The following is a 16,070-nucleotide window of genomic DNA, read 5'->3' as shown; positions in this document are numbered from 1 at the left end:
TCCACTAAGCCCATCGCATCCAGAAAATCACCCAACCATGACTGCGATCTCAAGAGAGTTCTGGGGGGGTTACGATCGTCATCGCCACTAACCACTGAATTGAAGTCGCCACCCATTATCAACATGCCTTCGGGGAAGCCCAAGACAACCCCACCTAAATCAGAAAACGTAGTGGACTGTAGACCTGGCGGGACATAAACAGAAAGTATAGAAATCGTCTTCCCCTCCCATCGCCCCGTAATGGCCGCGTATCGACCACGATCGTCAAGCACAACGTCATCTATCTCCAAGGGGAGGGAGTTACGAACCAGGACGCCCGCCCCCCTTGAGCCCGTGGTGAAACCTGAGTGCGCTACCAGACGATACCCCCCCCTATTCAGCGCATGGCAAGTGTTCCCTATCAAATGAGTTTCTTGAAGCAACACAACATCGGGTGAAAGGCGTTTCAAGTATTGCAAAACCAACCCCCGCTTAATCCTATCACCCAGCCCGTTCACATTCCAACTCAACACCCTCAGCCCCCTACCCCCCATTGTAAAAATGTACCCAACGTCCCCCCCGCATTAGGACAGTCACATCCAGCAAATCGTGTATTGAAATAAAACCTCGGAGTAAACAAAGAAACAAAGGCCCCGCCCCCTCCCCCAACACACACCCCCCCACCCTGCACCCCTGCGTCGATCCAATGAACCACCCCAACTTGCAGTGTGCCTGTCGCCCCATTAAACTAATCTACGAAAAGAGAGAAAAAACCCCTTGGAGGAGGAAGAAACCCGAACCCTCCCACCCCCGGGTAGCCAATTCACATGCGCTCAATAATAGTCAAACCACTGCTGCAAGTCCATAAAGCCGGCCCTCCGGTGGGGACTCACTCCATCCGTTCCTCCAGACCTCCTTCAGCACCGCCGGAATGTTCAGATCGATCGCGCTGCGTAGGCAAAGTATCGAGCCAGTCACTAGCAGCCTCCGGGCGATCAAAAAAGAAAGTGCGCTCCTCATATTCGACCCTCAAGCGGGCCGGGAACAGCATAGCGTACTTTAGGCCCATATCTCGGAGGCGTCGTTTCACACCCGTGAAGCTCATGCGCTGCCTCTGGACTGACTGCGTGAAATCCGGGTAAAAATTAATAGATGCATTGTCAAATTTCGTGGGCCCACCAGAGCGCGATGCCTGGAGAATAGCGTCTCTGTCCCGAAAGTTGAAGATCCTGGCTATAATGGGTTGCGGCGTCGCTCCCGATTTAGGCTTACCACCTGGGACTCTGTGGGCACGTTCCACAGTGAAGAAGTTACTGAGACCCTTAGGTGCCAAGTGGTTTAACACGAGGTCCTCAACCAAGAGATCCACAGACACCGTTTCAGAACTTTCCGGGACGCCAATGATGCGAACGTTGTTCCGCCTGGCCCGGCTCTCGTAATCATCCAGCCGACGAACAAACAAGTCATTAAATTTCCGGAGATTGCGGACCTCAGTCTGTAGGTCCGAAACATCAGTAGTAAGACTTGCAGTTTTAATGTCCAGCGATTTTACCCGCTCATTAGTCTTTGCAAGGTCTGTTCTGATGAGGTTAACCTCGATAGCCACAGTGTCAATCTTCGAGGCCAGTGTCTCATACTGCTGGCCCATGGAGGTCTTTATACTAGCAATGGCGCCCATGACATCCCTCAGCGTTAGGTCGTCGGTCGCAGGTAGATCTTCTCCAGAATCACCTGTGGTTTTACCCAGCCCCCCAGGGGTGCCTTTCGGGCGGGCGAAACGATCAATGGTGTTAGACTGAGTCGAACCCCCACGGTTCGTGACCCTGGTGGCCCGTTTGTCGCTCTCAGGTCTACCCGACATGGTGGCCAAAAAGTCCTGGCAGACCCCTGGGAGGGTACGGCGAAGGCAACTCTCTGGAGATCCGCCGTGTATGATCGAAAAACACGAGAGACAGGAGATGCGCTGGGGGCGGGCTGCTAGGCGTGGGGCAGCAGTACTGGCAGGCAGGAGGCGGCGGAGGACAGCGACCAAAAACGAAACCGAAAGTACCACGAGGGTTGCAATCAAGTCTCAGAGACCGTTGTTGTTCGATTACCACTCGGTCATTTCGGCAACTCGAGACCGTGGGCATCCGCCGGTGTAGGCCATAAAGCTCGAGATGTAGCAAGTCCGGAGTCCGGCAGCCAAATCGAATTCTAAAAGACAATTTGGTATCAGCAGGGCTTCCTTCAGTCAAACCCGTCTTCTAAATCAGGATATTGAACAGGATAGTCGTAGGAGGTGGAAGGGGTCTCGGGAGCCCTGTGCTCACGCGTCCATCTTGGATCCGCGCGTAGCTCCTCCCAGGATAAAGGCAATGTTGATGCAATAGATCATTTAAGACTTGCCGCTGAAGTTATTGCCGTCGACGGTCTGGAAGATGACATTGTTGAAGTTCTGTAAGTAGCAGGTAAGTCTATTCAACTCAGAGAGGTCTTCTTAGCAGATTTTGTTTTAGAAGTACCAGCAGATTGAGAGGATGAAATTCCTGAGGAGACTAGATGTCTTTTTCTTCTGATTAAGGGATTCTTTTGCCATGTGAGAGATTTTTGGTAGTTTCCTTCTCTCCTCAGGCGACCTCTGTCTCTTATGAGACTTAGAGGAAGTATCATTTTCTGCATCTGAAGAGGCGTCATTCTTCTTTTTTAACCACAATAAAAGCCATCCTTCTCTATCCCTCAAGGTTTTAGCAGGGAACGTGCGGCAGATCTTACAGTGCCTTGCTTCATGCTTTTGATGAAGGCAATAAATACAGACTTTGTGGGCATCATCAATGTGAACATTCTTCTTCCCACAGGACTGGCAAGGTCTAAATAATCCCTTAGAATCCGACATTATCCTGACAAAGTATAAGATATACACTTGTCTGAAATCACGGAAGAACTGAACCAGGCTTAGGGAGACTCCCTTACACAACAAAGTGCGGTGAAAATCTGAGGAACTCAGCCTCTCTTGGGAAGGTTCTAAAGGGTGCTGGTGTCTGATTGGTTGTGTGTTACAGTTTAGTCCTTTTTACAAAGAGAGACTAATAGGCTATATAATGCATGTTTGCATCTATGGGTCTATGGTTTTTCATTATTTACTGCTATGTTATTTGTACCGTGGGACTCCCACTACGACGACGGGAAATGTTTCAGGCATGTGAATCTATGAAAGATACCCTAATACTGGATAAATATAAAGCCTCTATCTATCTATCTATCTATCTATCTATCTATCTATCTATCTATCTATCTATCTATCTATCTATCTATCTATCTATCTATCTAGCTATCTATCTATCTATCTATAGATATAGATATACATGTGTGTGTGTGAGTGTGTGTGTGTGTGTGTGTGTGTGTGTGTGTGTGTGTTGGACCTGTCAGCCTTAGGGTGGTCTTCCCCTACATTTTTGCCCTTTCGCCTCCCATTTTTACCTTACATTTTGTTGGACTCAGAACTCTGGGCGCCTCACCACTGCTAAACAATGCTGAGGTGCAGGTGCTCTCCCCTAAAACCATATGATGCTGGCATATCGGTCACAAGCCCCTGCTACCACAGTAAGGCTTATTCCTCCATAGGCTAACATTGGGAACCCCCCCTTATGGGATAATTTCCGACAGGGACCTAATAAGTCTGTCATGTTTGGTCTTGTGGGACTTGGGACGGGGAACCCTTTCCAGTGATATATGGGGTTAGGGAACCTACATTTAGAAAGTGGACCTTTTTCTGCCTACACTTAGACTGGGCACTGTAGACCCCCCCTCCCCTCTGCATACTGATAGCTGCCGGGTTGGGAGGTGGGAGTGGTGATTCACACCTTCTCCCCGTGGATGGGCTGTGATGGGCTGCCCACTGTAGCTTTAACGGCCTGTTTCTCGTCAATGTGACAGCCAGGTCTGGGAAGGCAGGGAACATACCAGAACTCCCTGGACTCCTCCAGAAGCTCCTGCCCCTAGACCCTTCCAGAGATTTCTACCACTTTCTAGCCCCTAGACTGGAAGATATATAAGGGAGGGTCCTGGCCTCACTTCTTTGTTACACTGCTGAACCTGAAAGAAGCTCTGCGGGAGTGAGGACTGCTGTGCCAGGAAGGATTGCCACTGGGGAAGGAGGCTGACTGCTCCAAGGAACTGCTGCCCCTACCTACTGAGCTGCCCCTCCTGCCTGCTGATCCTGCCCTGTCAAGGAGACTGAAGCAACATCACCAGAGTGTTTCCACACCATCCACAAGGACTGATCCCAAGGGAACTGGGATCACCAGGACAGAAAAACCACCAAGGACTGTCCCTGCAGCTTGGGGACACTGCTCAGCTGCAAAACGGAACTGAAAAGACATTAGCCATCTGTCATCTTCCCAGGAGTCACCCTGCAGCGCTGGAAAACACTGCTGTTGCCTGGGGACCTTACGTGAATTGTGAGGAGCTGTGAGGAGGAAACGCTGTGAGCCTGACCCATTGCTGTCTCCCTGGGACCTGAGCACGCTGGGTAACGCTGTGAAACAAAGCGCTGTGCAGCAGAAAGCACCGCCGCTTACCTGGGGCCTGACTGCGCTGGAAGGCTTTATTTGAACTGAGTAGCACTGGGGCAAAAGAGCGCTGTGTGGCCTTGACCGCGTACCGCTGAAGAAAGCTCTGTCTAGATTCTCCGCTGCTGACCGGGATTGCAGGGATATTTAAATTTGCCGACTGTAATCACCGCCGCGGCCCGGGAGCTTCGGGAGCCCTGGGCGCGTCATCCTAAGCATCAGGAGAAGCCGCGCTGGGTTTGGTACGACATCAGCCCCAGGCTGCACTGGGATTGGTTGCCGCCGGCTGGAGAGTGCCCCGGAGGAAAGGAGAGCTTCCCCGATGTTGTCCGGCTCACCCCCCAACCGCAGGTAATGGACAGCGTGTAGCGTTAAGCTGCCGTGTGGAGGAGGTTGGCGGGAGTGAGTGGTAGGCGGCGGGGACGGCCCTCTTTACTAACAAGTGCCAGTGACTGCCTTAAAGTGAATTGCGGGGCTGCTGTTGGGGGGGTGGCATTTGATTTCATCATGGCCTGGCCGGGGGACTCTGCATTCCTTGCTCCGAGCCGGTCAAAGATCACGTTGGCTCCTGCTAAACCCTCAGTGCCCCGCATTACTGCATATCGTTATCATCACGGCAAGGAAGGCGGCGTTAGGGGGGGCAGATGGGCCCTATAATCCCAAAAAGGGCACCACGCATTTGTAAGGAGTGACGGATACCAATAACCCCAAATATCTTCCAACCAAAAGGAGAGTGTCCCGGGTTGGTATGGACTGGGAAAAGTGCATCTCTACTGTTATGTTATTTGTACCGTGGGACTCCCACTACGACGACGGGAAATGTTTCAGGTATGTGAATCTATGAAAGATACCCTAATACTGGATAAATATAAAGCCTCTATCTATCTATCTATCTATCTATCTATCTATCTATCTATCTATCTATCTATCTATCTATCTATCTATCTATCTATCTATCTATCTATCTATCTATCTATCTATCTAGCTATCTATCTATCTATCTATCTATAGATATAGATATACATGTGTGTGTGTGAGTGTGTGTGTGTGTGTGTGTGTGTGTGTGTGTGTGTTGGACCTGTCAGCCTTAGGGTGGTCTTCCCCTACATTTTTGCCCTTTCGCCTCCCATTTTTACCTTACATTTTGTTGGACTTAGAACTCTGGGCGCCTCACCACTGCTAAACAATGCTGAGGTGCAGGTGCTCTCCCCTAAAACCATATGACGCTGGCATATCGGTCACAAGCCCCTGCTACCGCAGTAAGGCTTATTCCTCCATAGGCTAACATTGGGAACCCCCCATTTTGGGATAATTTCCGACAGGGACCTAATAAGTCTGTCATGTTTGGTCTTGTGGGACTTGGGGCGGGGAACCCTTTCCAGTGATATATGGGGTTAGGGAACCTACATTTAGAAAGTGGACCTTTTTCTGCCTACACTTAGACTGGGCACTGTAGACCCCCCCTCCCCTCTGCATACTGATAGCTGCCCGGGTTGGGAGGTGGGAGTGGTGATTCACACCTTCTCCCCGTGGATGGGCTGTGATGGGCTGCCCACTGTAGCTTTAACGGCCTGTTTCTCGTCAATGTGACAGCCAGGTCAGGGAAGGCAGGGAACATACCAGAACTCCCTGGACTCCTCCAGAAGCTCCTGCCCCTAGACCCTTCCAGAGATTTCTACCACTTTCTAGCCCCTAGACTGGAAGATATATAAGGGAGGGTCCTGGCCTCACTTCTTTGTTACACTGCTGAACCTGAAAGAAGCTCTGCGGGAGTGAGGACTGCTGTGCCAGGAAGGATTGCCACTGGGGAAGGAGGCTGACTGCTCCAAGGAACTGCTGCCCCTACCTACTGAGCTGCCCCTCCTGCCTGCTGATCCTGCCCTGTCAGGGAGACTGAAGCAACATCACCAGAGTGTTTCCACACCATCCACAAGGACTGATCCCAAGGGAACTGGGATCACCAGGACAGAAAAACCACCAAGGACTGTCCCTGCATCTTGGGGAACTGCTCAGCTGCAAAACTGAACTGAAAAAACATTAGCCATCTGTCATCTTCCCAGGAGTCACCCTGCAGCGCTGGAAAACACTGCTGTTGCCTGGGGACCCTACGTGAATTGTGAGGAGCTGTGAGGAGGAAACGCTGTTGAGCCTGACCCATTGCTGTCTCCCTGGGATCTGAGCACGCTGGGCAGCACTGTGAAACAAAGCGCTGTGCAGCAGAAAGCACCGCCGCTTACCGGGGACCTGACTGCGCTGGAAGGCTTTATTTGAACTGAGTAGCACTGGGGCAAAAGAGCGCTGTGTGGCCTTGACCGCGTACCGCTGAAGAAAGCTCTGTCTAGATACATTCTCCGCCGCTGACCGGGATTGCAGGGATATTTAAATTTGCCGACTGTAATCACCGCCGCGGCCTGGGAGCTTCGGGAGCCCTGGGCGCGTCATCCTAAGCATCAGGAGAAGCCGCGCTGGGTTTGGTACGACATCAGCCCCAGGCCGCACTGGGATTGGTTGCCGCCGGCTGGAGAGTGCCCCGGAGGAAAGGAGAGCTTCCCCGATGTTGTCCGGCTCACACCCCAACCGCAGGTAACGGACAGCGTGTAGCGTTAAGCTGCCGTGTGGAGGAGGTTGGCGGGAGTGAGTGGTAGGCGGCGGGGACGGCCCTCTTTACTAACAAGTGCCAGTGACTGCCTTAGAGTGAATTGCGGGGCCGCTGTTGGGGGGGTGGCATTTGATTTCATCATGGTCTGGCCGGGGGACTCTGCATTCCTTGCTCCGAGCCGGTCAAAGATCACATTGGCTCCTGCTAAGCCCTCAGTGCCCCGCATTACTGCATATCGTTATCATCACGGCGAGGAAGGCGGCGTTAGGGGGGGCAGATGGGCCCTATAATCCCAAAAAGGGCACCACACATTTGTAAGGAGTGATGGATACCAATAACCCCAAATATCTTCCAACCAAAAGGAGAGTGTCCCGGGTTGGTAAGGACTGGGAAAAGTGCATCTCTACGGAACTTAAGGGACATTTACCACCTTGTATTTGTGGCCCTCTCCTCAGAGACTTGACTTGTGGCTAATGTTCTACTGTGCAGGGAATGATCTGACCATTCTTGAACCTGGCCCCATTTCTAGAGGAGGATAAATGTACCTTTTTGATGTGAAACTGGATTTATCGGTTTGTTGATTTTGGCCTAGAAACTGTATTTAACCGCCTTTGGTTCTAGCACAATTTTTAGATAAAGATATTCTTAGTTTTATATAAAACTGGTGTGGTGTTACTTTTGTGAGTGTTTTTATTGTGTTACTGTTGGTGTGTATTGCGCAAATACTTCACACCTTGCCTCGTAAGCCTTCCTGCTCTGTGCCAAGCTACCCTGTCGGAAGCGGTAGTCCCTACTTGGACTAGGGTGCATACCCCGGCCAACTAGAGACCCCGGTTCTAACAGTGTGTTTGTGTGTAAATGTATAATACCTGCTAAATACTTACATTTTCCTTTTAAACTCATGCGCTGTAAAGGCACATGCATGGTAAAGGCATGCATTGTAAAGGCATGCATGGTAAAAATGTGGTCATTGTAATGACCACATTATTAATGCATGCATTGTAATTGCATGTGTGGTTTTGCCATGCAACCAGCTACCATAGTTCTGAAGGGGCTGGTAACAGCTGTTTCCAGCCCCATCATAGTTGAGAATCTACTCGTAAAGATGGCCTCTGAGTGGCAGAAGTAATTACCTAGAGTAAAATTGTGGCATGATACCTAGTACTATCATGTGATTGGGATCATGCATGATCTTGGAAAGAGGGCATGGTGATATTGGAACTGAAGAACACCACTTCAGCCCTCATTACTGGTGCCCTAGTCTTAGGTGCAATTTTTATTGCAAATGATAAATAACAATTCAGTGGCGTATGTTATTTGTCAGGTGCAATAAATTGCTCTTGATTTTATTTTTGGGAAAAAAACATTCAGACGTTGTTGCTTAGAGCACCTAAGTTCTCATGCCATAGTAAACACCACACTATTTTTCCTAGTTAATCCCTTGCATGCTATGGATGTGCCACTGCCATGCAGTGCAGCAGCGCTCGGGTGCTGTGATTGGTTCCAGGTTATTCTTGCATTAGGGGTAGGAAGGAATCCTTCTGGTTCATGCACCAGGGGGATTTCATTTTTTAGTTCTGAGGTGGGCTGCTAGGAAGGATCCTCCCCGAGTCATTTATTTTTATAATGATGGAGTGCATGGTGCGCTGAAGTCAATACAATGAAAGTGAAAGCAAACTGAGGCAATAGGCTCATTTCACCTTCACTGCATCGGTGCTCAGAGGCATATATCAGCCTCTGAGCACCAATTTCAACGGGAGAGGTGCAGTTGGAAAGGGGAGGCACAACTGGAACTCGGGTCAATTAGATTCGCCTCACAGGACTTTATTGGCCCTGGTTTGATGCATGCTTTTATTAGCACAAGTGGGGGAAGGCTGGGTGTTGGGAATGTTTTGAATCGCTATAGTTTCCCGAAGTTTACGTCACAGAAATGGAAAGAAAATGCATAGCCGAAGTTTGAGGTTTGGAGGGCTTTTCCTTTTTGCGAACACTGGGATTACCCTCACAAGTGAGGTAATATTTTTATCGGAAGACTTGAGGGAACACTAGGTGGTAGGAAACGTGTGGCTACTCAGATTCCAGAACTTTCCATCAAAGACATTTGAGGAAGTGTGTATTGTTAGTCAAAATTTGAGGTTTACAATGGCTTCTCTGTAAGAAAAACTGGCATGCACCATGCAAGTCGCCCACTTTGGATTTCCCTGGGTGTCTAGTTTTAAAAGATGTGCAGGTATGATACATTTCTCTATTTTCTGACTGAGCTAGGGCCCAAAATCCACAGCTACCCACATTGAAAAAAGGGCAAGTTTTCAGTAAAAAAATGTGACATGCTGATGCTGAATTTGGACCCTTTCCCGTTGCCGGCACTAGGCCTACCCACACAAGTAAGGTACTATTTTTATTGGGATACTTGGGGGACTGCTAGGTGGTGGGAAATGTGTGGCTCCTCACAGAGTCCTGAACTTTCCCTCACAGACATGTGGGGAACATTTTTATTTTTAGTGAAAGTTTATGGTTTGGAAGGCTTCTGGTAAGGGACACGCAAGTCACCCCACGCTGGATTCCCCTGAGTGTGCAGTTTAGAAAAAAAAAGCAGGTTTGGTATGTTTCTCTAGATAACAGTTGAGCTAGGGCCCAAAAACCACAGTTACCCACCTAGCAAACAAGCATTGGCATAGCCAATAGGTCTCGCCTTTGGGGCCTTATAAGTATTTAGTTATGCAGCACAATGTCCTTGGTGCAACAACACCAACTGTTGCATGGCTAAATACTTATAAGGTCCCAAAGGCGAGACCTATTGGCTATGCCAATGCTTCTTTGCATAGGGGTTCATCATATGCCTTTTTGCCAGCCAGCATGTGTTTTGCCGTATCATGGAATGCAGGCCCAGAACTTTCTCAAGGCTTAAGGCTAGCATGGCTTTAAAATCTCAATACAACAGACAATCATGTGCAGGAACCACATAGATCTGACCTTGTTGCAACATCGACATTTGTTGTTGTTTTTTAAATAATGTATCTTATATAATCTTCATAGCCCTGGGTGCTGGTTGATGTCTACGCATGTTTCTTCCATATATATATCACCACTTACAGCAACACCATCGATGGCTGTTTTGTTAAATCAAAAGCAAAGTTTAAATCATTCCATTAATCGAAACAGAGAAGTTTGAAGGCAAGAAAAAGAAAAGCAAACTGCCCTGGTTCAATATGTCTGTAGCTTTTGTAAAAAAAAAAAACTCATTGTTTCAGTGAGCAAAGCAAATGAGGAACAAACGGTGGAACAGCTTGTGTGCGAGGGAAGCGATCAAACTCAGTCTAACTTTCATTGATGATGATGAAGCAAAGCTTCGCATATTTTGCGACTTGCTGTATTCATGAACCTCGTCTGTGTGTAACAAGGTAATAAGTGTACGTCTTACTAACGTTTATATTTAGTTTAAGCAAAGCTTACGAAGCTTGCCTATGTGTATTCCTAATACATTTAATTCATGTCCGTAAAACATGGCCGCTGCTTGTATTTTAGTTACTGCGCATGCGTCAGTCACACTCACGTGTCCTGACGTGTCTGCAGAGTTGGAGGGAAATTTATGCGCATGCGTAATACATAGCCTTGCTAGTAACGTGGTACTGCTCGTGCCACTGCTCTTGTGCCTGTTATATGTAGCTAACATTTAGACTGCATAAGTATATTTTATAGTGATAAGTTGAAAGTACAAAACCAAATGATGTGTTTTCATAATGTTATTTCTATGTATTAATTTGTTTTCGCTTGCTTTTCATGTACCGCGGGGAATGGGGGTCTGTCTATACCGAAAGCCATCTTGGAGGTCCCTTCTGCGCATGTGCGACCTTTCGGGGACCTGACAACCTTGGCTGATGGAACTTAGCCAGCTGGCAGTGATGGGCAAGATGCTCCTGAGAACTGACCTGCGAACTCGGCTGAGCGGAGTCACATGTCCCTGTTCAGCTACATTGTACAATTGTCATTGTATTTCTTTGCAGTTTCTCATGGGAACCCCAATCTCGCTAGGCGGTACCCAGATATGTAAATGAAGCATCCAAATAGTGTGTTATGATTGGTGTATTACCCAAATCCTACCTTAGGACCAATTGAAATTGGGGATTCTGACACTTTGCAACATTTGGGGGGTGGTACCCTGTCCCAAAACAGTATATCTACCCTGGGTTCACCTAGGGAAATTGTCCGACTTGTCTGGTTTAGCTGACCTGTCACTGACCCAACGCACTCAATAGGTGACTGAAGATACAGAGCGCTGCGGAGCACTCTGTCCGAAATTGACCATAGACTAAGGTTCTACTGAACCTTAAAGTGCTGGCGAAGCACTTTGCTGGGAGTTCGCTGACCCAATCGGGGTTTTGATCGATAGCTGCAGAGAGGGTGGAGCGCAGGCGTTGCTTCCAAACTGCGGGTGCGGTCCTGTCCTGAGCGGTCCCGTCCTGAGGGTTTGCTGTCCTGTCCTGAGGTCCTGTCCTGATTCCTAATCTGAGGGTATCCTGTCCTGTCCTGGGTGTCCATTCTGCACCTGCTGTCCTTTGAGGGGTATCCTTCCTTGAGGGATTCCTGTCCTTAAACTGACCCGTGGCCAGGGTTTGGTTTCCACACCAGTCTAGGTAAATACTGCTCTAAGTTCTTTAAACTTGCACCTTTATATTTTTCTGTCTTTGCTTTAATAAAGACACACCTTTGCACATGTTGATTTTTCCATGCTTTTGCCGCAAACTATTGAATCATAAAGTCAAGTGCATATATTCTTAAAATTGTTCCTATGCTATCCTACCTTTTTGAAATCATATTTTGCATTGCAGTTTGTCATTTTCTGATATGGTCTAGAACGGCCTTACTTAAACTGTCTGAAAACTCCTTGCCTTGAATGCATAGCATTTTCTCTTTATCTCATAATTGCATTTAAATGATTACCCTGACTTTATTTCTTTATAGTTATGTACTTTTCATTATCTTGGTTATTGATTGCCTTATTCTTGTAAGTTTAATGCTTGACGAAAACGAACTTTAGATAAACATTTTAAAACTTCCAGTTGTCCGTGGTCATTTTACAACAGTATTGAATGTCATTTGAATTTGCATTGGCTGCCTTTCCTTTTACAGCTAGGCCCCTGATCCATTGAGGTCATAGGTACCCGTGTCGGTGGATGGTAAGTCGGGTACACTGAGTAATAAAAGTAGGGAACACACACAATTGGTAGCAGCCCGTGAAGTCGCCCTGTCAATGAGTAGTGTGAATTGAAAGTATATGGGCCCTGAAGCCGGAAACGGCGGAATCATTGGCTGGGTGACCTCGCGCGCTCTATCAGTTTTCTGGTAGATCAGAGGATGGTTAGGGACTAGCTAAAGGTTAGGCAGGATTAGTTAGGCTAGTTAAGTCGGTAGCTGCTAGTACATTAATGCTGCTATAAGAGCGGCTGTTCAGAGGGACCCGATCACTCTCTTGTGAATACGCTGCTGAAATCAATGAATTGTTTTTTCATTATTATTCTTGTTCTTATATTGTTATATGTATTAATCCATGCATTTGTAAACCGTCTCGTATTGTGTTGTCCGAACTCCCCGGGGAATTGAAAGGGCAAGTGGTGAATAGAATCCATTGTCCTGAGGTCACAGGCTTAAGGAAAGTTAGGTGCAGGTTAGGATAACCGGGAAGCACTAACTAGGGTTTTCTGAATACATGTGTGAATAAATGTCAGTAATGAGGTTCATTGGCAAAATTCCCATAGTGGCGTAACCTAGTAAGGGTCACATCGGAAAAGTAGCAGGTTCCTCGGAGCTAGGGTGAAAGCAGAGGGGTCCGCTGGGAAACCTTAGACTCGGATATATCCCGAAGAAGTGGATGAGTTTAGGGGAATAACAGGTTCACCGATGGTAGAGTGAAGGGTAGGCGGAAGAGATCTACCTGCAGCGCGTGAAAAGTAAATGGAAGTAGTTTACTTGCAGTAAAACAAAGCTATCCTGTCTAGACACTTGAGCACTGTGGCGAATGTGTATTTGTTGTAAAATAACCAAGCACTGAGCACTTTAAAAGGAAAGAAAGTTTCCGTTACCTTGTGAAGGGAGGGAGTCAGTCGCGAAGCGCCTCTGACGTCACTCCGTGCCGCGCTGGGATTGGTAGAAGCAGCGGGCGGGTAGCGGGGCTGGAATTGTGAAGGAGGGGTGAAGCGCCGGAGCGTGAGAACAGTCTCACGAAGGGGCCGCGCACCCATTGGCCGAAAATATTTGAACGCGTACACCTCATTGGTCGCACGGAATTGCAAGACGCGTTCTGATTGGAGGTGACTTTGTAAACAGAGTTAAGCGTAGAAATTGTATGTGGCACTCGTATTGTCCAGAGACTAGACCCGATCCAAGAAACCAAGGGTTTGAAAGGGATCAGTGGAAAGCTAATAGATACGATATTATGTACGGAGCTAAGAGAAAGATGTCCCTTGTAAATAGGGTAAAGAATTATTTCAAAATGGACAAACCGATTAAATCTAGAGAGGGCGTTACTATCCGACCACCGAATACTCCTGCCTCATTCATGATGTTTGACCGAGGGTACAATACCTGTGTGTGGTTGGAGAATTGGGTAAGGTACACAGAAGATGACGGAGTATTGGCTTTTCCGTTAGACGGTACTTTCAATGGTAGGATTTTATTCAATTTGAGAACCCGCATGAATGAATTACATCCCAGACCGAGACTAACGCAGTATGAGGCATTAGAGGAATGGGAGATTGAGGCTTTCGAAAGAGAGAAACCCCGAATGGACAAAGGTCTGACCAAGTGGTACCCAAGGCTGAAACAGGAGACTAGGGACAAGAGGATGAAACAGTGGAGACAGAGCATGATTGTTGAGGGTCTGTTTCCCATGATGCCAGCAGGTAACCCTCCTGTGGGAGAGAAAAGGACAGAAAAGAGTAAGCATTGGGGGGCCCTTGGGGAGTCGGACGATGAATTGTTAGATGACATCTTTACGAGAAGTCCGCCCCCTTATAATGAGGGAGCCCGACCTTCCAGTGCAGGAGAGAATCCCCAGCGTCCATCTATTAAGGAGGAGGACAGATCCCTATGTAGGGGGGGAGGTGGCCAGGTGTTGCCCTATTTTGAGAACCCCGGACCCGCAGAGGTACGCGATATATATCCTAGAATGCCCGTGAGCTCAGAGGAAAAATATTCCCGTGAAAGAACATTTTTTCCCAGACCTCTGTATGAAAACGAAGAAAAGCCAGTAAGTTCAGGAGTACCCTTTTTGCAGCCTCCATATGGGGAGGAGCGCAGGTCATTTGGCACAGGAACTTTGTTCCCAAAACCAAATTATGGCGGAGGACCAAGTGAAACGCATCCTACTGCCCCGAGTCTTACCCCTCACCTGACCCCACAGAAGATACCTGACTGGACATTAGGAAGAGTACTAGATGAAAGGGAGCAAGAGGCCCTAGCTAGACAGAGGACAGAAATAATTCCGAAGATCTCCCAGTTAAATACCAGTCCTGAAGCTTTGACTATTCCGGTAACGATCGGACCAGTAGTCCCGTTGTATGGGAATAGTCAAGGAAGTTCGAACCCTCCAGTTATGAACCCGATAATGGCCCCGCCAAGGCAAGAGCCCCTACTGATAGACGATCAGTCCAGTGAGTGCGAGTCCGAAGTTGTGTTCTTGGATCTGACAAACAAACAGACCGGGAAGGGAGTGCAGAAGAGGCATAATCCTTTTGATGCGAAAGAAATTAAATTAGAATCAGCAACAGGTACTAGGAGTGTTTCCTTGGTAACGCCGGAAGAGATTGAAAATTGGAGTCGTGATTTAGAAAAACAGGCTCCGCAAACGAAACCTTTAGACCTCTACAAGCTGAGGGTAGAAATAGAGGAATTGATGGCAGGAAATGTGGGGTTAGACAGATTAAACACCTATTCTGAAGAAGAGTTGCTGTTTATGTGTAAAAGCCTTACCAGAAGTACCAGGGTGCTCCACGAAAAGCTGACAGACACCGCAGCTAGTATGGGGGTAGATATTTCAAGATCCAAGCCCTTACAAAAGCCTTACAGAGCTGAATTCTCAGACAAGGATTTAGAGAACCTGAATGTGTCAGGGAAGAAGGTGCAGATTAAAGAGTTGCTTGCAGTTTTGCAAAAATGGGGAGATGTGGAAAGGTGGAGAAGCAGGTGGGCAAGAAAGAAAGATGAGGCTCGTTCGAGACAAGCTACCCCTGAGTTCCCTTTAAGAGAAGTAGACAAGCCTGAAACATTATGCCCCATGCGTGAAGTGCCAGGTGGGAGGTATGTGCACGTTCCATGGTCCAGACAGGATATTGTGTCCTTTACTAACGATTTTCCGAAACTGCGCGAGAAGCCGGTTGAATGGTACCGGCAAGTGGAAAGGTTCGTAAAGGTGCAGAAATGCCTGTGGAAAGACCTGGATGGGTTTTTCGATATTGTGGTCCCGGTCGATCTATGGACCGAGTGTAAAATAGGCATAGGCTGGCCTAGTGAGGAGTACCCGAGGGACTCCGCCACAGGGGAGCCGTCAATTGAAGTGATGAAAAAATATGAACAAGTGATTCAGCATTTGAAAAATAAGGTACCAGCAAAGGAAACTGATTGGACCAGGATAGATAGAACAACGCAGGAAAGAGAGGAGACAGTGCACTCCTATTATGAAAGGCTGTTGCAGGTGTTTAAAACATACAGTGGTATAGATAACATCGAAATGAAGGATATGACCCATTTCATTTACAGGTTTGTAAACGGTTTAAGACCCGAAATTTGTCAGTGGATAAAGGATAATAAAATCTGTTGGCATACCAAAAAGATAGATGAGGTCCTACGGTACGCAAAGTACTGTGAGGACGAAATGGCAGAAAAGAAAAAGGCCCTGAAGGAGAAGGTGATGTGGGCTCAAGTAAAGCTCGCAGAACAGCAGGAAA

This window comes from Lissotriton helveticus, chromosome 9 (genome assembly GCF_964261635.1).
Source record: "Lissotriton helveticus chromosome 9, aLisHel1.1, whole genome shotgun sequence".
NCBI classification, from domain to species: domain Eukaryota; kingdom Metazoa; phylum Chordata; class Amphibia; order Caudata; family Salamandridae; genus Lissotriton; species Lissotriton helveticus.
This window is presented reverse-complemented; position numbering follows the sequence as displayed.